A 25349-nucleotide genomic window follows, 5' to 3' on the forward strand; every position below is an offset into this window, starting at 1 on the left:
TGAATTCTAAAAAGTACAACTAAATGTTTCGATTTGTTCAGCTTGCTGATCTCTGCTTCCTCTCCCTCCTGTCCACCTCGCTTCTCCTTTCTCCTGGAGTCCAGCCCTGGCAACTCAAGCAGTGATGAGGTCATAGGCTTCAAAATATGGCCATGGTATGAAGGCAGCAGCACAAATTTTCAAACAGCATTTCAGCACCACACCACAGTGCTGAAAGGGAACCTTGTGTAATATGAGCAACTATGAGCTCGTGCTATTTTATTAATCCAGGGCAGTGAACCCGGGGGTTGCATTACCTGTGTGTGTGTGTCTTCTGCAGTCTCCTGTTTTATATGGTAGTCATCAAGAAGCCATCCTCTTCCAGACATGCGAAAGGCAAAGTGGAGATAACTAGGTATTAACCCTAACTCTGGGGTTCTCACCTATTAGCAAGGACTTTGACATTAAATGCCAAGAAAGGCTGAAATGAGAATGACGTCCTCTGACATCCTCTTCTTCTAGACTCAGCCTCTGCATGTGTTTCTTGCTCCTTATCACCTCATTAAGTCACCAAACCTTACTACCTGGGAGGAAAGATTGATGGAGTGATAATTGGCAGCTCTCTTGTGACACTGCAGCCAGAGCTCTCTCATTTGCTTACTAAAGGAGCCTTGCTTTTCCTGCAGGTAGATCCATTATCTGAACTTCCTTTCTGTTTAACAGGCCAGTCTCCAAAGCTCCTTAACTTTTCCCTTCCCAGGTTCTGTAGATGAAAAATAACTTCTTGGGCCAGAACATGGTAATATCTAACATCTCTACTTCGCTTTGAAACCTTTAAAAGATATCAGGCAACAGTGAAAACATTGAAGATAGTAGTAAATTAGAAGAAAATTCTCCTCTATGTTTAGAATCTACCCTATGTTTCCCAGAATGTCCATCTTGTCTTCAAATCTGATTTTTCCTTCAGAGCCCAGATCAAACGGCTGCTCCTCACTGGAGCCCCTCCCCTGATCACCCCCCTTTACCCTCCAGGCAGAAATATCTGTAGTCTAGGAACTCACTAAAAATGACTCTGAATTTCTCTTCTGGCATTTATAATTACATTTAATGATTAGAGAACACGTTGTCGCCACTTCTAAACTGAATCTTCATGAAAACAGAAAGCTTGTTTTAAGCTCCTTCTTATCACACATGGTAAATCACTAATCACAACATCCACAGCTAAACCGATTGCTACACACATACTAACTCTAATCCTCACAACAGTCCTGAGTGCAAGGGCTGGGAAGCCCATTTTGCAGAAGAAGAAACTAAGTCTCTGAGGTGAGGAGGCTTGCCCAAGATCACACTGTCAGTAAGTGGCCAGCATTTCACTGAACCTGTCATTTTATCCCTAACCTGTCCTCTTCATATTCTTCAATTAGACAGAAAGAACAAAAAAAAAAAAAAAAAAAGGAAAGGAGGGAAGAAGGGAGGGAGGAAAGAAAAAGTTTAAAATCTCAGACTTTTACCCATTTATTTAATACTTCACAGACTCCCAGAGTTGTAGAGTTGTGAGAAATTGAAGAAATCAACAAAGTCATCCTCTACTTTTTACACCGAGGACAACAGAGACCAGAGAGGTTAAGATCCCTGTTCAAGGTTGCACAGGCAGTGACGCAGCTGGGACGAATGCAGACCACAAGGATCCTCACGCCCACTCCAAAGTTCCTTTCTCGGTAAGATGTACCTTTTGAACCATGCACTAAAACATCAAGACACTTAAAACAGGATAGCAGCTAGCAGACATTAAGTGTATTTCTCTAAACTTTCGTTTACTAAAGTCCTCTGGCTGCTAAGAAGCAAGAATTACAATTTTTAAAAGTTTTCTTGAATAATTTCCCCCCAGACACGTGGGAAAATATCTAAAATATATAAGATGACATAATTCTCTTTTGTTGGTTCACCCAAAATGAAATATTAGCCTTTAAAATGCGCTTCGCTGCTGTGTCGTCATAACAATACAAACAGTGAATGCTTCGTCCATGAGCAACTTGCTAAATTCATACTTTTGAACAGCACAAAGGCAGCAAGTTTAGAACATGACCAAGCCAGTGAGGTGTGGGTATTAAAAACACATATTTTTAGAGTCAAGTTCAGGACCTTGTAATTTTCCCCAACTAACTGATACATACTTTCAGAAAAACGTGACTAGGACCATGGGCAGTTAACCGAGTCACAGATGACGCCCAAAGCAGAAGGGTGTGCTGTTATAGCTCCACCCCCACCCCATCAGAACCCTAATGCTATCTCCTCCAGGAAGCTCCTCTTCTTTCTCAGTTCCTCTCCTCCTCCCCCCAGCACTGTAGCAGGAATCAGCGACATCTAAGATCTCAGAAATAAAGGAAAGAGGGTTGCCTCAGAGAGTTAATTCTAAGATCAACAGTCACAGATGACAACAGCAATTTTCACAGTAACTTTAGAAAAATGGACTGAGCACAGGCGAGACTAGCCTAATGGAAGGTATTACCATATCTAAGGAGAGAATGTGTCTTTCAGAGGGGGTTGTCCAGAAACAGACACGAGGAAAGGGTAGGAGACAAGCAGTGCCCGTAAGAGCTGCATCCAGAAGAGGGGTCTCCAGACCAAGGATGGCTCTGCACATGACAGGTGCATTTCAACTCACAGGTGAGCTAAGCAGGCACCACAGTTCAGCCTTTCAACTCACACTCTGCTCCGACGCACACTCACAAACCCAGCTTTATAGAATAACTTGGTTTCTAAGGGAAGATGCAGCGCCAGCCGGAAGATGCAAGTCTTCTTGTCAAGATGCTTTTTCCCTCTCTCTAAAGAAAGACATCGGAATTCCAGTTCACCCTCTGGCTTCTTTGTCTTCAGGTAGCATGAGTTAGCATCCCCAGATTGCGTTACTGCTTGAACCATGACAAGATTGTTTTAGAATCTGTGTAATTGAGGGTCAGGCACTGGACTCTGCTAAATTCACAAAGGTCAGGACACCTTTGAGAGACCTTTTATCAAGCCAGTCAGTCAAACGTTCCCTACCTCATCATATCTTCTTTCAAATTTCAGTCAAGATTTATCAACTTCTCTACCTACCAACAGACATTCACTGAGCTCTCTTTCTCTTAGGGCATATCTCATGCCTTGTGCTATATTTCTTTTTATCTTTCAAAAAAGTGTCTCTCTCTCCTGGAGAGCAGGTGGTTTTATTTTGTTTATTCAACCACTGTCTTTTGGGTGTCAATGTAGAAATGAATCAGATATAGTCATGTCCTCTATGTGCCCAGGCTAGTAGGGGGACAGATGAACACAAGTTATACACGTGGCAAAGGCAGTAATAAAAGCATGTAAAAAGAGCAGACATATTGCAACAGAGGAGAGAGGAACCATGCTGGGAAGTCCCCCTAGAGGAGGTGATATCTGAGACAGATTTTGGGAAATAAATAAAATTTCACCAAGAAGACCAGAAAGGGGAAGAGCATTCAAAGCCAAGGGAAAAACACATGCAAAGGCAAAAAAGTGTGAAATGACCTGGGAACCAAACACAGCTCATATTATGAAAATGTGAAGCACAAGGAAGAGAGTCATGTGAAACATGAGGCTGCACAGGTGGAGAGAGGACAAAAAGTGTGTCCCACATGGAGTTTGGACTTTCCATGGCAGTTGACAGGAGCCAGCAAAGGCTTTCAATGACAAAAGAGGTTGGTTCAGATTTGTGGTTAGAAAGACATCTTTAGTACCACTGTGGACAAGGGAAGGGAGACAGGTGAGACAGAGAAAAGCAAAGTTAGATAGATAAACAGGTGATTAGACAGACAGACAGACAGACAGAGATAGATGATGAAAGAAGGCATTTGGAAAGTCAAGACCAGCATTGATCAATAGAAATATAATATGAACCACAAATGTAAGCCATATGTGTAAATTTTCTAGTAGCCATGTTAAAAACAAAAGAGAAACAGGTGAAATTAATTGTAATATATATTTGTTTCAATATATCCAAAATGCTATCCTTTCAACATGCATCAATATAAAAAGTTACTAATGAGATAGTTTACATTCCTCTTTCATCATAAGTCTTGGAAATCTGATGTGTATTTTATACTTGTAGTGCATTTCAATTCAAAGTAGCCACAGTTCAAGCGTTCAATAGCCACATGTGGCTGGTGGCTACCATATTGGACAGCACAGGTTCAGACAACAAATGATGAGGCAGTGACTCGTGTAGGAAAGAGAAGGATGTGACACATTTATAGTATATTTTAAGATGAATTTGTCAGAAATGGGATTGATTTGTGTCAACGATGAAACACCGGTTGAATATAAAGTTTTCTAGCTTGGAAAATCTTGCTGGATGACAATTCCATTAGCTGAGCCAGAGAAGCAAGTTTAGGGAAAATGAGATGATGAGTTTGTTTGGGACTTTTGAATTTGAAGTGTGCGTGGGACATCATGCCAAGGGGATATAGTAATACCAACAGCATATACCACACAATGCTTCTGTGTTCCAAGAACTCTTCTAAGTGCTTTCTGTGTATGAATACATTGAATCCTCAAAACAACACTGTGAGATAGGTCCTACTACGTGCCCCACTTTACAGATGAAAACACTGATGTACAGAGAGAATAAGGCATTTGACCCAGGTCTCACTGTTATCAGCTGTCAAGTGGCAGAGCACAGATTTAAACCAGGCAGGCTGGTTCCAGAGTCAAAGCTTACAATAGCACATTGTACAGCCACTCTAAAGGCAGTGCCCATGGAATCAGACAAACCTGGGTTCAAATAACTCCTCCTTCACTTACTAATTGTGTGACTTTGAGCAAGGTTATTAATCATTGGATTTCAGTTTTCTCATCTATAAAATGGGACTAATATGTGTAACCCATGGGGTTGTTGAGAGCAATGACTGGCACAATGTATATAAAATTTTCATCACAGCAATAGGTACACAACAAATAGTAAATAGTAGCTACTGCTACTATTACATCCATTGGGCTTGGAGCTCAATACAGAGCTCCAAGTTGGGATATATATTTCCCTTCAAATACCTAACACAGGATCTACCTGAGTCCTGTCTTTTCAAGAAATGACTCTGGTTCATTACAAAGGCGTATTTAAAGAACTTCATGGATGAGAGCTATATGCTGGGATCATCCTGCATCAACAGCTAAGACAGTCACAGGCACTAAGATCATGAGACAGCACAGCCGAGTGATCACGGCACTTAGATGCTCTGGAGAACTGCATTGGAAATAAAAGTCTTGCTCTTACCCTCAAGGAATCTCAAAGAACAGACTGAATAAATCATGAGAACACATTTTTTTTGCATGCAATTTTAATAGTTAGTAATAAAAAATAATCAACACAAATTATTTATCAGACAAGGGTCTATGGTTATCTGGTTAAAATCCAAGAAAATTTAATCATACGGTCTAGGTTTAACACATCACCCATCCAGATAATCTCTTTCTCGTATAGGTAGGCATTTAGATAAGAAAATAAAAGATGAAATTAAATAAATTAAATAACCAAGAACCATAAACAGAGGGCATCTTGCTCTACAAACGCCGGCATTTTTAATTTTAGATTTCCAACATGTTCATGGTAATTACGTGTCATTTCCTGCCAAGCTTATGGTCATGTGATCTAAGTTTGCATTGCAATTAGCTTTGTCTTTTACAAAACACTCTGCTTTTTTCTAGATCATGAGATGCTGGGTGCAGAACCTTTTGAACAATTTTAAAGAAGACTTCAGCAACCAATTAGCACTCAAACTCTTATCATCCCCCAGTTCATACACGGAATCAAGTGCTCATATTGATCCATCCAATCCAATTGCCATTCCATCCCTTAACTCTCTAAATTCCATTTAGGTCATAGGTCTCCTTTTTCAAATCAGGGCTAAATTAATAACACAATGCTCTGCATGCCTAACTCATCTGATTCTTCTCATCTCAGGCTCTGTCCGGAGGCCCGCCTACAAAAGACTCTCCTCTACAAGATGTTCAAGTGGGCCACATACCTGGCTTGCCCAACAGGCACAGCAGATGAGTAACAAGTGTGTTTATAGATTTTGTGGCACTCCAGCTGTCACTGATGTCAGTGTTTTCTACTAAAATTGGTGTATTTTTGGCTATCAGCTTCATGCCCTGGGCAGTTCAGACATCGCCAGCAGGCCCAGTGGTCCAAGGAGGCCACACTTCAGAGAAAAAAATTAGATTCTTTGTAGGAATAAAGTTACGTATCAGAAGGTTGCCTAATAAGGTAGTAATGACTGCCCCGGAGGCCTCCTAGAAGAACCAAATGTTTAGCGACAATATAAGGAAACGTTAATTAGCTCAAGGACAAGGCACGGGAGTGGAGACCATGTCCCTCCCAATCGCTGCGTAAGACCAGGTAAAGCATTAACTCACTGTCGGCTTCCACCTCTGTAAGTCCAGGCATTGAACTTGCCACGTTCTCAACCCATCTGAACATAAATGAACATTCATTTGAGACTCCTTTACAACTTAGAAAATTCAGAATAATATTTCAAATGCAAAAATATGTATCTCATATATATGGGGAAGAAAAAGTGTGGGGAGGGAGAAAAGACCTCAAAACAGTTAAACAGGTTCTCAAACATCTAGAAACACTTTACTAAGCTTTAGATTACGTAGGAGAAAACCTATGTCATGGGAGTGGCTGGACTCAGAGATTTGTATGATAAAGGAACTGTGCTTGAAGAGAAAAATGGAGGAAGGAGGGAGACTGCTGGCTTATAGACAAGTATTCAGCAAGCGGATAGATCCAAGAGGTGAGTGGTGAGTTGTTAGAAGATGTCAGAAATTCGTGCAGACATGTTAACAAGCTGCGCTTTACGAATTGATCCAATGGAATATGTTTTCCTCTGAATTTTAAACCAAACTAAATCAAGGAAGCCTCATAAAATGAGGTAAATTTGTCTAAAGGAAAAATTTCCAAAGAAACTTCAACCCATTAAAATTATGTTTCTCTACAATGGGCAATCCTACATGCTCTATGGGGTTTACTGTTTCATTTCCACCTTGTAAAGGAATTTTTCTTCTTAAACAGAATGCACATACACACAGACTCACACACAATACCCATTTGGCTTCCTGTTTTCAGTCTCTTTCTTCTTTAATTAATTCTGCAAATCAGTGTCAAATGGATTATTAAATACTTCTCTCATGTCACTTTACTATTCAAGGACTAACACTGGCTTCCCATTAACTCTTAGATCCACTCTGCTTAGTTTTAGTAGTTTTCCTAAGAAGATGAACCTAGCTTGGCCTGACCACCTGCTCAGGGTCCAGAGTGGATGATGCCCTCTCTAGTCAGAACCAGAGTTCCTTCCGGATAACAGAACATGCCACAGATCTGAGCAGCAAGACAAGCTGAAGCCATGCAGAGGAGCCAGGATCCAAAAATTGGAAAACAGTTAAGAAAGCACTATTAGTGGGAGGGCTTCGAGACAGGCTTGGAAGTTTGGCTCGGGTTGCCGAGCCAGATCAGGAGTTCAAACCTAAGAGGCCACAGCAAGACCAAGTGACAATAATTCCAGATCAAGTGCATTTATGTGGTTGGTGGTGGTGAGTAGGTCATGGGGAGGGGTCAGGAATGGGGAGAGGAGTCCTAAGCAATGGCCTAGAACAGCCCGTCTCAAAGTGTGGTTCAAGGACCTTGGTGGGGTGGGGGAGTCCTTGAGACCCTTCCAGAGGGTCCATGAGGTCAAGACTATTTCATAACAATGGGAAAGCACTATTTGCCCTTTTCACTCTCATGCGTGTAGAGGGGAGTTTTGCAGAGTCTACATGATACACGAGGCCACCATCATTCTGGTGGCTAAGGGGAGGTGTGCCTCCCAAACTGGAGACCTCATTGCCAACCTTGACTCTTCCGTGCCCTCATCCCATATCTCAGCACATCCCATTGCTTCTACCTCAGGATTGTCTCTTGGATCTGTCCTCCCCACCATTGCCTTACTTCAGTCCTCGCTCAGACGGTTTTACCAGCCCTGCCTCCTCTCCAATCTTTTCACTTTCAATCCATTCTCCACACTAACCCAATCAAGTCCTACATCCACACTCCCACATGAAAACCTGTGCAGAGTCTTGCTTATGACAGAACTAAATCTAAATGTCTTTACTTCTCATACAAGCGAGATGCTCCACAATCTGACCCCCGTCTACCTCCCTAGCACCACCTCCTGCACCTTCTCCCTCACCCCACTCCTTCCTCCAGCCTGGAGTACAGCCGCAGTGAAGTTCTCTTGAGCCTTAGGACACGCCAGACTCTTCTGTGACTCTATGCCTTTGCACATGCTGTTTCTCTGGAATAAACTCCCTGACTCCTTTTTTGTTGAACTGCATTAAACGCTATCCTCTCTTTTTTTTTTTTTTTTTTACTGCCATTTGTCACCATATGCATAAGCCCTTTTATCCCTTTTGCTCTCCACCTTCCCCCTTCCCCTCTGGTAACCACCAACCTATTATCTGTGTCTATGTGTTTGTTTGTGGTTGTTGTTGTGTTTTAATCTTAAGAAATTGGCACCTGAACTAACATCTGTTGCCAATCTTTTTTCTTCTTCTTCTTACTCTCCCCAAAGCCCCCAAGTACAGAGTTGTGTATTCTAGTTGTAGGTCCTTGTGGTTGTGCTATGTGGGACACCACCTCAGCACAGCTTGATGAGCGGTGCTAGGTCCATGCCCAGGATCCTAACCTGCGAAACCCTGGCCCGCCAAAGTGGAGCATGTAAACTTAACCCCTCAGCTGTGGGGTTGGCCCCTGTTGTTGTTGTTTTTTATCTTCCACAAATGAGTGAAATCAAATGGTATTTCGCTTTCCCTGTCTGACTTATTTTGCTTAGTATAATGTCTTCAAGGTCCATCCATATTGTCACAAATGGCAAGATTTCATCTTTTTTATGGCTGAGTAGTATTCCGGTGTGCGTGTGTGTGTGTGTGTGTGTGTGTGTGTGTGTGTGTATTTCACATCTATATTCATTCACCCATTGATGGACACTTAGGTTGTTTCAAGTGTTGGCTATTGTGAATAATGCTACAATGAACATAAGGGTGCAAATACCTTTTCAAGTTAGTGTTTTCATGCTCTTTGGGTAAATATCCAGAAGTGGAATAGCTGGATCATATGGTAGTTGTATTTATAATTTTGGGGGGAATCTCCATACTGTTTCCCATAGTGGCTGCATCAGTTTACATTCCTACCAGCAGTGTATGAGAGTTCCCTTTTCTCCACATCCTCTACAACACTTGCTATTTCTTGTCTTTTTAATCATAGGCTCTCCCTTTTTTATTCTATTTTTCTTTCACTTGCTCAGCCAAGCCCTTCCCTGCTTCAGGGCAATTGTACATGCTATTTCTGCCTAGAATGTTCTTCCCTTCTCTCTTTGTATGGTTTGCTCCTTCTCATCCTTTGCTTCTTGGCTGATATCAGGCCAGACATCCTACCAACCCCTTTCTCTATAGGCACAGATATTAGAGCTACAGGGCCTCACGCTGGGCTCTGCCCAAGCACTGTTTAGGCTTCTCGGCAAAGGTCAATGGGTAAGGAGCCTCAACAGGCAACGTGCAACCTTCTCTCTCTCTTTCTCTCCCTTCTCTCTCCTCTCTTATTTTTTTTTCTCTCTCTCTAAAAGTCTAATCATTTCAGTCTTAAGCGTCTCCAAACTTTGATAGAGGCTTCAACTTGGAGGAAAATTTGTCTAGAGGAACTCTCAACGGGGGGTGATGATGAGCCGCAGGTCTTGCAGTTCCCTTCCTGGATTAAAAAAAAAATTAATAAGGTGGTAACACAAAAGAGTCATTGAATTGGCCCAGAGCCAGACTCTGAGAATGCACTTGATACCCTGGAACCAGCAATCTTGACTGTACAATTTTATCTTTACACACAGGGAGTTGATTTGGAAAGGCATCTTAGCCTGGCACGCGCTGCGTCGCAGGCTGCGTTAGCTTGGTGCTCCAGCCAGAAGGCTCCGGATACATTAGGAAGTCACGCTTCCCTGTCACCACCACCCGCCTCATACTTGGTGTCTCCATTTGTTCGGTTTTGGTCTGTCTCTTCCTCTGGCAGATGAGCTCCATGAAGTCCAGGGCCATGTCTATTTTGTTCACCATTGTGTCCCCAGCATCCAGCACAATATCTGGCGCATATAGTACTCTGTAAACATGTGCTGAATAAATGATTGAACAACGGACCTATTTATTCTTCAGATCAAGCAAAAATGTTCTATCCTAGGTGGAGGCTCCCCTCCCTTTCTCAGGCGGCTCTTGGCTCCTGCCTCTGAGCACCCATAACACTGCACACTCTGCTGTTACAGAGCAAAGGGGCAGACATTCTCTGAGGGTCCAGCACATGTACTGTGTCAGCTGTACTGTGTAACAGTTTTCATTTCATTCTTTCAACAATCCCAAGAGATAGATATTGTCACCCATTTACAGATGACGAACAGGCTCAAAAAATCCTAGTCATACAACCAATCATAGGTGGCAGAGCCTGTATTCAAAGATAGCTCTTTTTCCCTCTTTTGCAAAACCCTTTTTCATTAAATCACTCAGCCATATGGTTTTAAGCTCAATGTCATAATTTATCTGCTCCCAGGTTTGTGTCACCTTTGGAGACAGAGACATGCATATTCATCTTTGTATTCACAGCACGGAGCATGCCGCCTGCCATACCACATTCAACATCTGAATTGAAGAATACACGAACAAATAAATGTGGGTCTGTCCACTGATGGACAGGGCACTTACAGCCTCAAGGCCTCAGGGCTTGCTCTCAGGCACTCTCGGTATTGACCACACACTCCCTGGAGAGCTTCTGCCTGGGTCCCTGCCTGAGCACAAGTTGGGCCCCCTCCACCAAGCCCCTGACCCTTAATCCAACCGTTTGTTTCTTCTGTCTCTGCCACAAGATTCCCAGATGATGAGTGCATTTGGCTTATGTCTGCCTCATGGAGTATTTCTATCTCAGTGGTCAATGCAATACCACAGAGGCATGACTACATGACACACTCCTTTATTACTTGGAACATTAGCTACTTTTCTTTATTTGCAGCTGAAGTCACTGCTACCTATGACTGTCAGTCAGTCAACAAGGTGAGCCCATGACTCTGGCAGATTCTTTTGGGAAATCAAAAATAGCTGCTCTCTGTCTTCAGATGCTTTCAGGCTTGCTAGGGAGATATAATCTCAAATGAAACAGTTAGAGAATGGTACAAACAAGTTCCGAGTCATATGCCAATTTGAGTCACCGTCTGAGGCCCTGGCTGTCAGTCTAAGCTTGCCAAAGCCTTAGCTATTCCCATTTGCACTCCAGAAAGCTCTGCACATGCCGTTCACTCCACAGAAGCTGCCAATCGCCTCCCCGGCTATGGGCACAGGGTCTCACAGGCATAATCATGACCCAGGGCCTAGTGCTTCCAAATGTACTCAGAGTCTCCTGGCCACAGCGCCAGGCTAACACGGACCAGGCTAGGACACCTTTCCAAATCAACCCCATCATGTGTAAACATGAAATTATGCAGGTAAGATTGCTGGTCCCATGGCTTTAAAAGCATTCCCAAAGCCTTGCTCTAGCAGGATTCAATGACTCTTTTTCTGTGTGACCACTTTATTCATTTTTTTTATCAAGGAAGGGAATGGCAAGATCTGCTGGTCTTCATCACCGCCATTGAGTGCTCTTCTAGAGAAGTTTTCATCAAAGTGGAACCTCCTGTCAAAGTTGGAAGCCCTTAAGACTGAAGTGATTAGACTTTGGGAGAGAGAGAAAAAGAAATTAGAAGAGGGAGAGAGAAAAAAAAGAGAGAAAGAGAGAAGGGTGCACGTTGCCTATTGAGGCTCCTCAGCCACTGACCTCAGCAGAGATGCCTGCGGGTACTGGGGCAGAGCCCGCTGTGAGGCCCTGGAGCCCCAACAGCTCCGCTTACAGGGAAAGGGGCCCGGAGGTCTGGGTCTGGAACTCTTCATTATAACGCAAATTGAATTCCTTCCTTCTCCCCAAGTGAAAGCTAGGGTCATTTATTAATTTACACATAAAAGCCCAAATCCTTACAGATTTTCTTCAGAATAACTCATAGATAGAGAAAATATCGTTCGAGCTCTTCTAAAGGAAACACTAGATGTGCTCTCCAAAACTTCAGTTAGAAATAAACCAGAATCCAAATGTCCCGCCTTATAGTGTCCAAGCAAGTCTTATTTTTAGAATGAGGTGTCACTCAACCCGCTGTATAAGGCTGTGCGAGAAACCTCTGCTTTTAGGGAAGTCCCTGCTCTTCCCCGGAGCAGGACTGCTTCATTTCACATTTATATGCCTCTCCATTAATGTCCTCTTCCCATCCCCAGAAAGAAAAGCTTCTCTCTTAGTCTAAAGGATTTCTTAAAAACATGACAATGTGCAATATGAAAACCTAAAAAGAAAACTAAAACAAACCAAAGCGGAACAAATAGAACAAAAAGACATGCAGGTGGACATGCCCATAAATTAACATTAGAGATATTGACAGATAAATATAGTTTACACAGTATTTGCTCTAGCTGTTCAAATAGGATTAAAATAACTCTTCTCACGAAATCGAGTGTGAAAATTAAGGCAGCGTGTGTATAGTAGCAAAACCATTCTGTTATATTTGAGTTTGAACTCAAATTCACCCATTTAGTGGCTTGTGTGACCTTGGGGAAAAATAATAATGTTAGCTAATATTTATTAAGAAATGGTTACATGTCAGACACCGAGCTAACTACTTCACATGTTACATAACTTTTCTGAGTCATGTTCCTTTTCTGTAGAGTTATGACGCAAATATGTACCTTATAGGTTGTTGTGAAGAATTTGAAAAAGTATATAAAACACCTAGACGTGGAGTAAGTGACTATAAAAACGGATATTTTAAAAACAAAAATGGAACATAGTAACAGCACTGCTAGTATATTCAGAAAGCGATCGAGTGCTTACTCTACTCTTAGATGCATCAATATGAAGCGAAGAGCAGAGTCTAGAAGCAAAGATTCTGGTGTGTATTAAGTATTTTAATGAGTACAGAAAGTAAAGTTAAAAATAACTAAAGCAACATTATCTTCGAATCAGAGTGAAATTCCAAAGAATGAAAAGCATATTATTCAATTTCCCCTTGATGTTATTTGGGTGGGGCACTCTAAGTTACAAGAGAAAATAAATTTTATTGTAATCCTGGAAGAAAATTATTAGACTTTATTTCTTCATCTATTCCATCTTTAGTAACTTGTTCTGTGAACTGGATCTAGTCAATTATCTTTTTCCCACGTCCATTTAGATATCTATAATTAACTTATTAGAGATTCTATATATTTGCAGTTTCAGCTAGAACAATGATAATGACAGTAAGATCTCCAGAGAAGACTTTGCTTGGCACAATTCAGCGAAACTGCAGTGGTTTTATTGAGTGAGAAGCAGAACACATTTGCAACACACATGAATGGACAATAACCATTCACTGGAATTTTCTGGCCCTTTCAGAGATTTGATAGGGGAAGTTGTTGAAAGCTTTAGGGGGCAATGTCAATAGCACATTGAGTAACGTTCTGTTTCCTGGTTCCTCTGATCCAGCCAGGGCATTTATTTAATGGCTAGATGAGATGGAAAAAGGAAGAGCATGTACAACATTCAGCCTGAAATAGAGAGTGGAACAATGTGGAGGTAAAATTACTGGTCAGAATCCCTCTCAGTAAAGGATGATGCTCCCTGGCACCCAACGTGGTTTAGACTAGTTCTAAATCCAGCCCCCTTGTAGTCTGGAGATGGTGGAAAGGGCCGCATGTGCCCATTATCACCTCTCAAACCTGGGATGGGGGGGATGTTTCCCATAGATACCTTTGTTACCACCAAAGCCAATCGAGATCAGGGTCAAGTTTTTGGGCTGCTTTTAAAAACATATGAAATTGAGGGGATTCTTCCAAGATGGCGCCGTGAGTAGTCCTCTTTGTCTCTCGCCCTTCGAGTCTACAATTATTTGGACACTTATCGCTTGACAAAGGATATCCAGACAGCATCTCAGGACGTCTGAGACACCCACGCGACTATACATCGGAAGGCGGACGGACTTTCCTCCGGGAGGATGTGGAAATAGGTGAAAACTCTCCGACCCCGACGGGCAGCCTAGTACCCGCAAGCGGCTTTCTTCCAACGGACGCCCCCAGAGGATCCACACACATCTAGGGCAGGAGCGAGAACACAACAGAGGAGCGACGGTGGAAACAGGTGACCAGAACCCTACTTAAACCCCCCGCAATTACTCCTAAACGCAGAGGGAAACTTTGGAGTTGCACACCTGAGCCCGCGGGGAGAGTCTCTCCCCGCCATTGGCGGGGAGACCCGGCCTGGTGCTCGGGGCGCCCGGAGGGTCCCAGAGAGAGACACGGTGGGCACGGAGGTCTCCCAGCTGCCGTTGCCCGCCCCGTGGGACTAGGGATTGCCGGAGATCTCGGAGAGGACCGGGGCGGGGGATCTTTCAAAGGCGGGTCCGGCGACCCGGTGGGGAAGCGCCGGAGCTCCGCCAGGCAGCAGACAAAACTCTCTGTCTGCCGGTAGCAGAGGGGCCACGCTGAGCATTCAGAGCTCCCGGCAGAGGCCCGGACAGAAGCCCAGAGGGCGGGGCGACCCCCAGCTGCCGTTGCCCGACCCGTGGGACTAGGGATTGCCGGAGATCTCGGAGAGGACCGGGGCGGGGGAATTTTCAAAGGCCGGATCGGCGACCCGGAGGGGAAGTGCCGGAGCTCCCCCAGGCAGCAGACAAAACTCTCTGTCTGTCGGTAGCAGAGGGGCCACGCTGAGCACTCAGGGCTCCCGGCAGAAGTCCGGACAGAAGCCCAGAGGGCGGGGCGACCCCCAGCTGCCGTTGCCCGCCCCGTGGGACTAGGGATTGCCGGAGATCTCGGAGAGGACCGGGGCGGGGGAATTTTCAAAGGCCGGATCGGCGACCCGGAGGGGAAGTGCCGGAGCTCCCCCAGGCAGCAGACAAAACTCTCTGTCTGTCGGTAGCAGAGGGGCCACGCTGAGCACTCAGGGCTCCCGGCAGAAGTCCGGACAGAAGCCCAGAGGGCGGGGCGACCCCCAGCTGCCGTTGCCCGCCCCGTGGGACTAGGGATTGCCGGAGATCTCGGAGAGGACCGGGGCGGGGGAACTTTCAAAGGCGGGTCCGGCGATCCGGTGGAGAAGCGCCGGAGCTCCGCCCGGGCAGCAGACAAAACTCTCTGTCTGCCGGTAGCAGAGGGGCCACGCTGAGCATTCAGAGCTCCCGGCAGAGGCCCGGAGAAAAGCCCAGAGGGCGGGGCGACCCCCAGCTGCCGTTGCCCGCCCCGTGGGACTAGGGATTGCCGGAGATCTCGGAGAGGACCGGGGCGGGGGAACTTTCAAAGGCGGGTCCGGCGATCCGGTGGAGAAGCGCCGGAGCTCCGCCCGGGCAGCAGACAAAACTCTCTGTCTGCCGGTAGCAGAGGGGCCACGCTGAGCATTCAGAGCTCCCGGCAGAGGCTCGGACAGAAGCCCAGAGGGCGGGGCGTCCCCCAGCTGCCGTTGCCCGCCCCGTGGGACTAGGGATTGCCGGAGATCTCGGAGAGGACTGGGGCTGGAGAGAGTTCCAGAGACCCAGCTTAGTAGCCTAGGGGGAAACCCTACAGGCTCACAGAAGCCTTAGGGAAAGCCTCTGCACAGCACCAGTAGAAGGCACCCAGCCGCCAGCCACAAGGCTGGAAGACCCCAGGGCAAAAGCAGCATAGCTAGGTGTACTAACCACAGTCTGTAGAAGATGCCAATAGCTCTCCTGCGACCCATAGAGGACAAGTGAGATTTGGTGGGTGCCGACAGCAACCGAGCGACAAATAAAAGTGATCCCACCCCTGGCCGCTGGAAAAGCCCATAACACCGGTGCAGACCCCAAGGAGAGAGCGCATCTAGGTGGGCAACAACAGTAGGCACCTGCAGTCTGAAGCCCCCCGTGACGGCCCCCACGGCAGAGGAGGGAATCCAAAGGGCCACTGTGGCTACGAAGAGGGGCCCAGGCCCAGTTAGCAACTACGGACAGGGTTCCTGGTTGGTGAAGTATAAACAGCTGCTCCCCCCACCGCAGCAGCTGAAACAAGTGAAAGGAGCAACTAAACTCTATCTCCATGCGGAGGCACAAATCAACATCATCAAGCAATATGAAAAAATACATCAAATCTCCAGAACAGAAAGAAAGTAACAAATACACAGAAAACAATCCCAAAGAAAATGAGATATATAACCTAAATGATGATGACTTCAAAACAGCCATCATTAAAATACTCACTGAGTTAAGAGAGAATTCTGACCGACAACTCAACGAGTTCAGGAGCTATGTCACAAAAGAGTTTGATACGATAAAGAAGAACCAAACAGAAATACTGGAAATGAAGAACACAATAGAGGAGATTAAGAAAAATCTAGATGCTCTGAACAGTAGGGCCGATAATATGGAGGAAAGAATTAGCAATTTGGAAGATGGCAATATAGAATTGTTGCAGGCAGAGGAGGAGAGAGAAGCAAGACTTAAAAGAAATGAAGAAACTCTCCGAGAATTATCAGACACAATTAGGAGATGCAACGTAAGGATTATAGGTATACCAGAGGGAGAAGAGAAGGAGAAAGGGGCAGAAAACCTATTCAAAGAAATAATGGCTGAGAACTTCCCAAATCTGGTGAGGGAGATGGATCTTCAGGTGACAGAAGCCAATAGATCTCCAAACTTTATCAATGCAAGAAGACCAACTCCACGGCATATAGTAGTGAAGCTAGCAAAAGTCAACGACAAGGAGAAAATATTAAGGACAGCCAGGCAAAAGAAACTAACCTACAAAGGAACCCCCATCAGGCTATCAGCAGATTTCTCAGCAGAAACTTTACAGGCTAGAAGAGAGTGGAATGATATATTCAATAATCTGAAGGACAAAAACCTACAGCCGAGAATTCTCTACCCAGCGAAAATATCCTTCAAATACGATGGAGAAATAAAAACTTTCCCAGATAAACAAAAATTAAGGGAGTTCATTGCCACAAAACCTCCTCTTCAGGAAATCCTCAGGAAAACCCTCATTCCTGAAAAATCCAAAAAAGGAAAGGGACTACAAAACCAAGAGCAGAGGAGATAAGTAGAAGGACAACAACAGAGAGTAGCAGCTCTACATCAGAACAGATTAAACCATGGGACGAGAAACAAAGGAAACTGAAGAAAACCGGAAAACAAGACACAAAATGGTAGTGGTAGGCCACCACGTCTCAATAATCACTCTAAATGTAAACGGATTGAACTCCCCAATCAAAAGACACAGAGTGGCAGGATGGATCAAAGAACAAGATCCAACAATATGCTGCCTCCAGGAAACACACCTCAGCCCCAAAGACAAACACAGACTCAGAGTGAAGGGATGGAGAACAATACTCCAAGCTAATAATGAACAAAAGAAAGCAGGTGTCGCTATACTAATATCAGACAAGGTAGATTTCAAAGCAAAACAGATAAAGAAAGACAAAGAGGGACAGTATATAATGATAAAAGGGACTCTCCACCAAGAAGACATAACACTTATAAATATATACGCACCCAACACAGGAGCACCAAAATTTGTAAAGCAACTCTTAATAGAACTAAAAGAAGACATCAACAACAATACAATAATAGTAGGGGACCTCAACACACCATTAACACCAATGGACAGAACATCCAGACAGAAAATCAACAAGGAAATAATAGAATTAAATGAAAAATTAGACCAGATGGACTTAATAGATATATATAGAACACTTCATCCAAAAACAGCAGGTTACACATTCTTCTCAAGTGCACATGGAACATTCTCAAGGATTGACCATATTTTGGGAACCAAAGCAAACATCAATAAATACAAGAGAGTTGAAATAATATCAAGCATCTTTTCTGATCATAACGCTATTAAACTAGAAATCAACTACAAGAAAAAAGCAGAGAAAGGTGCAAAAATGTGGAGACTAAACAACACGCTTCTCAACAAACAATGGATCATTGAAGAAATTAAAGAAGAAATCAAATATTATCTGGAGACAAATGAAAATGAGAACACGACATACCAAATCATTTGGGATGCAGCAAAAGCAGTCCTAAGAGGGAAATTCATCGCAATACAGGCTCACCTCACTAAACAAGAAAAAGCTCACGTAAGCAACCTCAAACGACACCTAACAGAACTAGAAAAAGAAGAACAAACAAGGCCCAGAGTCAGTAGAAGGAGGGAAATAATAAAAATAAGAGCAGAAATAAACGATATTGAAACAAAAAAGACAATAGAAAGGATCAATGAAACAAAGAGTTGGTTCTTCGAAAGAATTAACAAAATTGACAAACCCCTAGCCAGACTCACCAAGAAAAGAAGAGAGAAATCGCAAATTAATAAAATCAGGAATGACAGAGGAGAAATCACAACAGATACCAATGAAATACAAGAGATCATAAGAGAATACTATGAAAAACTATATGCCAACAAATTGAACAACCTGGAAGAAATGGACAAATTCCTAGACTCCTACAATCTCCCCAAACTGAATCAGGAAGAAATGGAGAATCTGAATAGACCAATCACAAGTAAGGAAATAGAAACGGTAATCAAAAACCTCCCCAAAAACAAGAGTCCAGGACCAGACGGCTTCTCTGGAGAATTCTACCAAACATTCAAAGAAGACTTAATACCTATTCTCCTCAAACTGTTCCAGAAAATTGAGAAAGATGGAGAACTCCCTAACACATTCTATGAAGCCAACATCACTCTGATCCCCAAACCTGACAAGGACAACACAAAGAAGGAGAACTACAGGCCGATATCACTGATGAACATAGATGCAAAAATCCTCAACAAAATTTTGGCAAACCGATTACAGCAATACATCAAAAAGATTATACACCATGATCAAGTGGGATTTATACCAGGGACACAGGGATGGTTCAACATCCGCAAGTCAATCAACGTGATACACTACATTAACAAAATGAAAACCAAAAACCACATGATCATCTCAATAGATGCAGAGAAAGCATTCGACAAGATCCAACACCCATTTATGATAAAAACCCTCAGTAAAATGGGTATAGAAGGAAAGTACCTTAACATAATAAAGGCCATATATGATAGACCCACAGCCAACATCATACTCAATGGACAAAAGCTGAAAGCCATCCCTCTGAGGACAGGAACAAGACAAGGGTGCCCACTTTCACCACTCCTATTCAACATAGTTCTGGAGGTGCTGGCCAGAGCAATTCGGCAGGAAAAAGAAATAAAAGGAATCCAAATAGGTAACGAAGAAGTAAAACTCTCGTTGTTTGCAGACGACATGATCTTATACATAGAAAACCCCAAAGAATCCACAGAAAAACTATTAGAAATAATCAACAACTACAGCAAAGTAGCAGGGTATAAAATTAACGTGCATAAATCAGTAGCATTTCTATACACTAACAATAAACTAACAGAAAAAGAACTCAAGAACTCTATCCCATTCACAATAGCAACGAAAAGAATAAAATACCTTGGGATAAACTTAACTAAGGAAGTGAAGGATCTATACAATGAAAACTACAAGACTCTCTTGAAAGAAATAGGCGATGACATAAAGAGATGGAAAGACATCCCTTGCACATGGATTGGAAGAATAAACATAGTTAAAATGTCCATACTACCTAAAGCAATATACAGATTCAATGCTATCCCAATCAGAATCCCAAGAACATTCTTCACAGAAATTGAACAAACAATCCTAAAATTCATATGGGGCAACAAAAGACCGCGAATTGCTAAAGCAATCCTGAGCAAGAAAAACAAAGCCGGCGGAATCACAATCCCCGATTTCAAAACATACTACAAAGCTACAGTGATCAAAACAGCATGGTACTGGTACAAAAACAGGTCCACAGATCAATGGAACAGAATTGAAAGCCCAGAGATAAAACCACACATCTATGGACAGCTAATCTTCGACAAAGGAGCAGAGGGCCTACAATGGAGAAAAGAAAGTCTCTTCAACAAATGGTGCTGGGAAAACTGGACAGCCACATGCAAAAGATTGAAAATTGACCATTCTTTTTCTCCACACACCAAAATAAACTCAAAATGGATCAAAGACCTAAAGATTAGGCCTGAGACAATAAGTCTTTTGGAAGAAAATATAGGCAGTACACTCTTTGACATCAGTTTCAAAAGAATCTTTTCGGACACTGTAACTCCTCAGTTGAGGGAAACAATAGAAAGAATAAACAAATGGGACTTCATCAGACTAAAGAGCTTCTTCAAGGCAAGGGAAAACAGGATTGAAACAAAAAAACAGCTCACTAATTGGGAAAAAATATTTACAAGCCACTTATCCGACAAAGGGTTAATCTCCATAATATACAAAGAACTCACACTGCTTAACAACAAAAAAACAAACAACCCGATCAAAAAATGGGCAGAGGACATGAACAGACATTTCTCAAAAGAAGATATGAATATGGCCAATAGACACATGAAAAGATGTTCATCATCGCTAATCATCAGGGAAATGCAAATCAAAACTACACTAAGATATCACCTTACCCCCGTTAGATTGGCAAAAACATCCAAAACCAAGAACGACAAATGTTGGAGGGGTTGTGGAGAAAGAGGAACCCTCATACACTGTTGGTGGGAATGCAAACTGGTACAGCCACTATGGAAAACAGTATGGAGATTTCTCAAAAAGTTAAAAATAGAAATACCCTATGACCCAGCCATCCCATTACTGGGTATCTATCCTAAGAACCTGATATCAGATATCTCAAGAGTCCGTTGCACCCCTATGTTCATTGCAGCATTATTTACAATAGCCAAGACGTGGAACCAGCCTACATGCCCAGAAACTAATGATTGGATAAAGAAGATGTGGTATATATACACAATGGAATACTACTCAGCCATAAAAAAAGACGAAATTGGCCCATTCACAACAATGTGGATGGACCTCGAGGGTATTATGTTAAGCGAAATAAGTCAGTCAGAGAAAGACGAACTCTATATGACTCCACTCATAGGTGGAAATTAGTATATTGAGAAGTAGATCTGATTGGTGGTTACCAGGGAAAAGGGGGGGTGGGGGGAGGGTACGGAGGGGGAAGTGGTGTACCCACAACATGACTAACAAAAATGTACAACTGAAATCTCACAAGGTTGTAATCTATCATAACATTAATAAAAAAAAAAAAAAAAAAAAAAAAAAAAAAAAAAAAAAAAAAAAAAAAAAAAAAACATATGAAATTTAAGTAAGAAAGAGGGTCAAAAATGTTCAGATCTTATCCACGGTGGTTTTGTTCTGATGCTGATTCCCTACAGGTAACCTAAGATGGTTGAAATCTGATTTTCAAGACCCTGAATGACCTGGCAAAAGGTCGGATAACCTATAAGACACTCTTGGCACAGAAATTTCAGTTTGAGTTGACATTCTTAAACAAGCTGAACTTACTTTACTATCTTTGGTTCATAAAAAAGTAAGCTGGTAGAAAAGAGTAAACTGGGTTGAACAGTTTTGGTTATGGTTTCCACCATGACTGTTAGAAAATAAATGACAATATAAGTGTTAGTAAATGTAGTCAGTGGCACGAGAACATTCAGTCTGCCTATCAGTTTTGGAAAGGGGTATAGGGTTGGGGGCTGTGGAGCGGGTTTAAATAATAATCTTAACCTACAAAAGGATTTCAAATTGTGGAAATGAAGGCCATTTATGCTGAGGGTAGGGGTTTAGAGTGTCTATGCATTGGCAGGGGAGAAGAAAAAGATTTCTTTCGTGGAGCCATATATTGTCTGCAGAATTTCTAATTTTAAATCAATGGAAGTCCAAGGAAAACCCCACAGAGTCAGAGGCGCGTCAAGCTAAGATTGCCAGACAGCTGGTCACGTTAGAGAAGCTGGCCTACCCTGTCCCTCTTACCTTCATTGAGGGCTGCAGAATTATGTAGTAAACTGATTGACTTACTGATTGACAAAATGGTTACTGGGGATGCCAAGTTGGATGACAGGGCTTTTAAAGTTAACTCTATTAATATGTTAGAGGCTTAGGCAAGTCTCAACATTTTCCTGCCTCAAGATCCTCATGTCTACAACAGAGAGATAATCACTTGCCTACAACAGTTACAGGAAAGAAGAGAAGACTGAAAAAGTCAAGATTATTGTTGAAGTCGGAAGCACCCCTCTGCAATCAAGAGATGCCAACACCAACCAACCTCTGCAGGGAATCAGAGCTTGACAGATCAGCTGTCAATGTCCTGAAAGGAGAGACAGAGGCGAGCCCTGTTCCAGGAGCACGAGGCACAGCCAGGCACACGGAGCAGGCTGCGCAACAGGGTGAAGGACTGGCAGAAGCTGAGGAACACGGCGCAGACAAGAGGGATTGGGCTGAAAACCTCAGGGCTTCTCTCTTCTAAAAGGTTCCCCCTGAACCCTGCTATGTCCTACTGGAGCAGAGGCTCGCAAAATCTACTATACACAAGGATCACTCAGTGTGCTCGCTTAAATTAGATTGCCAAACCCTACCCCCAGAGACTCTGGACCAGCAGGTCTCAGTTGGAGCCAAGGAATCTGCATTTTAGCAAGCACTCCAGGTGTTCCTGTAGTAGGTGGCCTAGGACTACATTTAGAGAAGGCCACATTTGGGAACCCATCAAGCTTTGCACTTCTTAATGGCAATGACAAACACTGGTGATGACACAAAGACACCGTTGAGCCTCATATCCAAACAGTTCAAAGTTTGAATTTTGCATTGTCTCAGGACCAATGACATTCAGAAACCGTTTACTGAGAGCCTATTATGTGAAAAGCACTGAACTAAGGGGTGCAAAATACACAGCTAAGAACAGTCCCATCCACAGACAATTTCAAACCCAGGGTGACTTTGACAGGATCATCAAGGAAACCTACAGAAGAGAAGGAGGAGTTCTAAATGCTGAGATCTGGGAAAGCACTTCGGAAGTGGTGGCGTCTGAGGTGAAGCGGGAAGGGAGGTAGGCCTGCATCTGGTATGAAGTAGGGCACCTCAGGCAGAGGGCGTGGTTTAAACAAAGGCCTGGAAGCCTCAGAATGCAGAGTAAGGGCATGTGACCAGCTTGTGGAGTGTATTAGAGCAGACACAGAAAGCAGAGCAAAAAAGACTAGAGAGGTGAGCTGTGGCCACACCTTAGGGAGCTTTGAACAATAAGATGAAGTTCGATTTTGTTCTGAAGGCAACGTATGTAGGATTTTGAACAGAAGAATAACTGTAAAGGATATTTCATTTATTTTTTAAATTTAATAGGTAATACTTAATATTTAACAAACATTAATCTTAATAGCTAAAATATTCATGGGGCACAAAATTTTAAAGGAATAAGATGGTATATAAATGTAAATTCCCCCCCCTTCCACACTTGTCCTCCAGGTATCTATTTTGGAGGTAACTAATGTTACCAGTTTCTTTTGTATGGGGAGGACTGTTTGGGAAAATAGCTAATGGCCAAATATTGGTTGGGCTGGAAAGGGGAAGAGAGAGATTAATGACAGAGACATCAGTTTGGTGATCATTTCAAAAGCCCAGGTGATGAAATGAAGGCTTGAAGTAGAGTAGTGTTACTGTGAATATGAGGGAGATTCTGAAAGCCCAGGTGATGAAATGAAGGCTTGAAGTAGAGTAGTGTTACTGTGAATATGAGGGAGATTCTGAAAGACATTTCATAATCCTTTACTCCCCATGTCCAATCAACTTACAAATGGCACAATAGAAGTCAAGGATGACGTTCTGTGAGACTTGAGGGATGGTAAGGAGGAGTTAGTTTGGGACAGGGAGATGGGGAGGCTGTGCAGGAAAGATGAGTTCTATTTTGGAAATGTTTGTTTGAAATACAGCACATAAAAGTGGACATGACAAATATTCCATTGGAAGGTCAGGTACATAGCTTGGAAGAGAAATAGATACTAGGGAGTCAAGGGCAGAGAGGTGGTAGTTAAAGCCATAAGATTAGATGAGCTTGGTAAAGGAGGGCACACAGAAGATCAAGGGGCTGATTACAGAAAAATTCCCACATTTAAGGGGGAAGTAGAAGAAGTGGGGCCAAAGAGATGGAGGAGAAGTGGTCAGAGAGTGAGTATGTGGGTTACTGATTCCAGGGGAAGAAAGAATTTCAAAGCGAGAGGGGTGGGAGGATTGCTGGTCAATATCATCACCATGGTAACAGGGATGTGACGCAGAAAGAGCGAGCTGAGAAGACATCAATGGACCACCTCGTGGTAAGTAGATTATTGTTGAGCTTTAAAGGGAAGTTTCTGAAGGGGGATGGGGGCCTGTGGAATAATGCAAGGGAGAGAGTGAAGGGGTCAAAGTGTGGAGGCCTGGTCTAGACTTTTCTTTCAAGAAATCTGCCCTGAACGGAGAGAGAGAGGGTAAGCGCTGAAAAGAGGAATAAGGTAGAGAAAGAACTTTTTCCACAAATGTAGGGGAAAAAGTTGAAGAGGAAAGGGTGGAGTGGGGAAATGTTTGATGGAACGAGATCCTGGAAGAGACTGAGGGGAAATTTGAAAGGAAGGGAAGAAAGCTAAGGAGTTCACGCCTTATCACCTTGGTGGTCTCAGCAAAGTTCTGAGGTTACCTCCCTGCTCTAAGCGGAAGGAGTTTGGTTTGGGAAGTTTGCAAAAAAATACAGAAAGGAATTTGATAGGATATTGACTTGTGATGAAAGGAAAGATTTTCAAGAGGCACTGAAGGTCCAACTGAGGTTGAACTAAGGAAGCTACTCATACGAGTCACTTTCATTAGCTTCCAGATCTTTCCCCCAATACTCCCCAACAATCACAATCTCAAAAGAACTGTGCTTAAAGTAAGAGTTTGGCCTGTTCGAATAACCCAGGAAATGTCTCCAAGAACTATTGTATTCTGCCTGGAGCCCATAAAGAAAAGCAAAGGAAGGGCTGCAGAGAGTGCCTTCCAGACAGGTTTCTGGGAGTCAGTCATTGGTCTCTGCTATTTAGATATCTTATGCAGTGGTATTTGGAAAGAGAACTTAAATATCTCTATCACACTAGGCTGAACACCTGCGATTTGTTTATTAGCATCCTGTGAAAACTACCAAAAGGCATTTACAAACAATTTGTTGGGGAGGGGTTGGAGATGAGCGGAGCCAGTACACCTCCCTGTGATTTGGGTCAATGTAGACGTTATCTGCCTAGTGATCACTTGGTGGTTCTCCAAGGACAGTGTGTGATGCCTTCCTCCTCCTCTGCCTTTTCGTCCAAAACCTCTTCCCTTCATCTTCTCTTGTCCATTCTGGATTGCCTCCCGAAAGATGGAAGAAAGGCAC

The 25349-nt window shown here is 43.3% G+C and overlaps 1 protein-coding gene and 1 long non-coding RNA gene across 3 annotated transcripts in view; one reads left to right on the top strand and one right to left on the bottom strand.

Annotated features, from left to right (window-relative positions):
- Positions 1-6992, top strand: part of LOC138923093 (uncharacterized) — an 86631-nt gene extending 79639 nt beyond the window's left edge. Inside the window, exons 3-4 of the long non-coding RNA XR_011436267.1 lie at positions 1513-1697; positions 5683-6992. This is a non-coding gene — a long non-coding RNA (uncharacterized lncRNA). The remainder of the gene's footprint in view (positions 1-1512; positions 1698-5682) is intronic.
- Positions 1-25349, bottom strand: part of SYNPO2 (synaptopodin 2) — a 168138-nt gene that overhangs the window by 58288 nt on the left and 84501 nt on the right. The gene's annotated exons all lie outside the window — the stretch shown is intronic.

Source organism: Equus caballus, chromosome 2 (assembly GCF_041296265.1).
Source record: "Equus caballus isolate H_3958 breed thoroughbred chromosome 2, TB-T2T, whole genome shotgun sequence".
Lineage (NCBI taxonomy): Eukaryota > Metazoa > Chordata > Mammalia > Perissodactyla > Equidae > Equus > Equus caballus.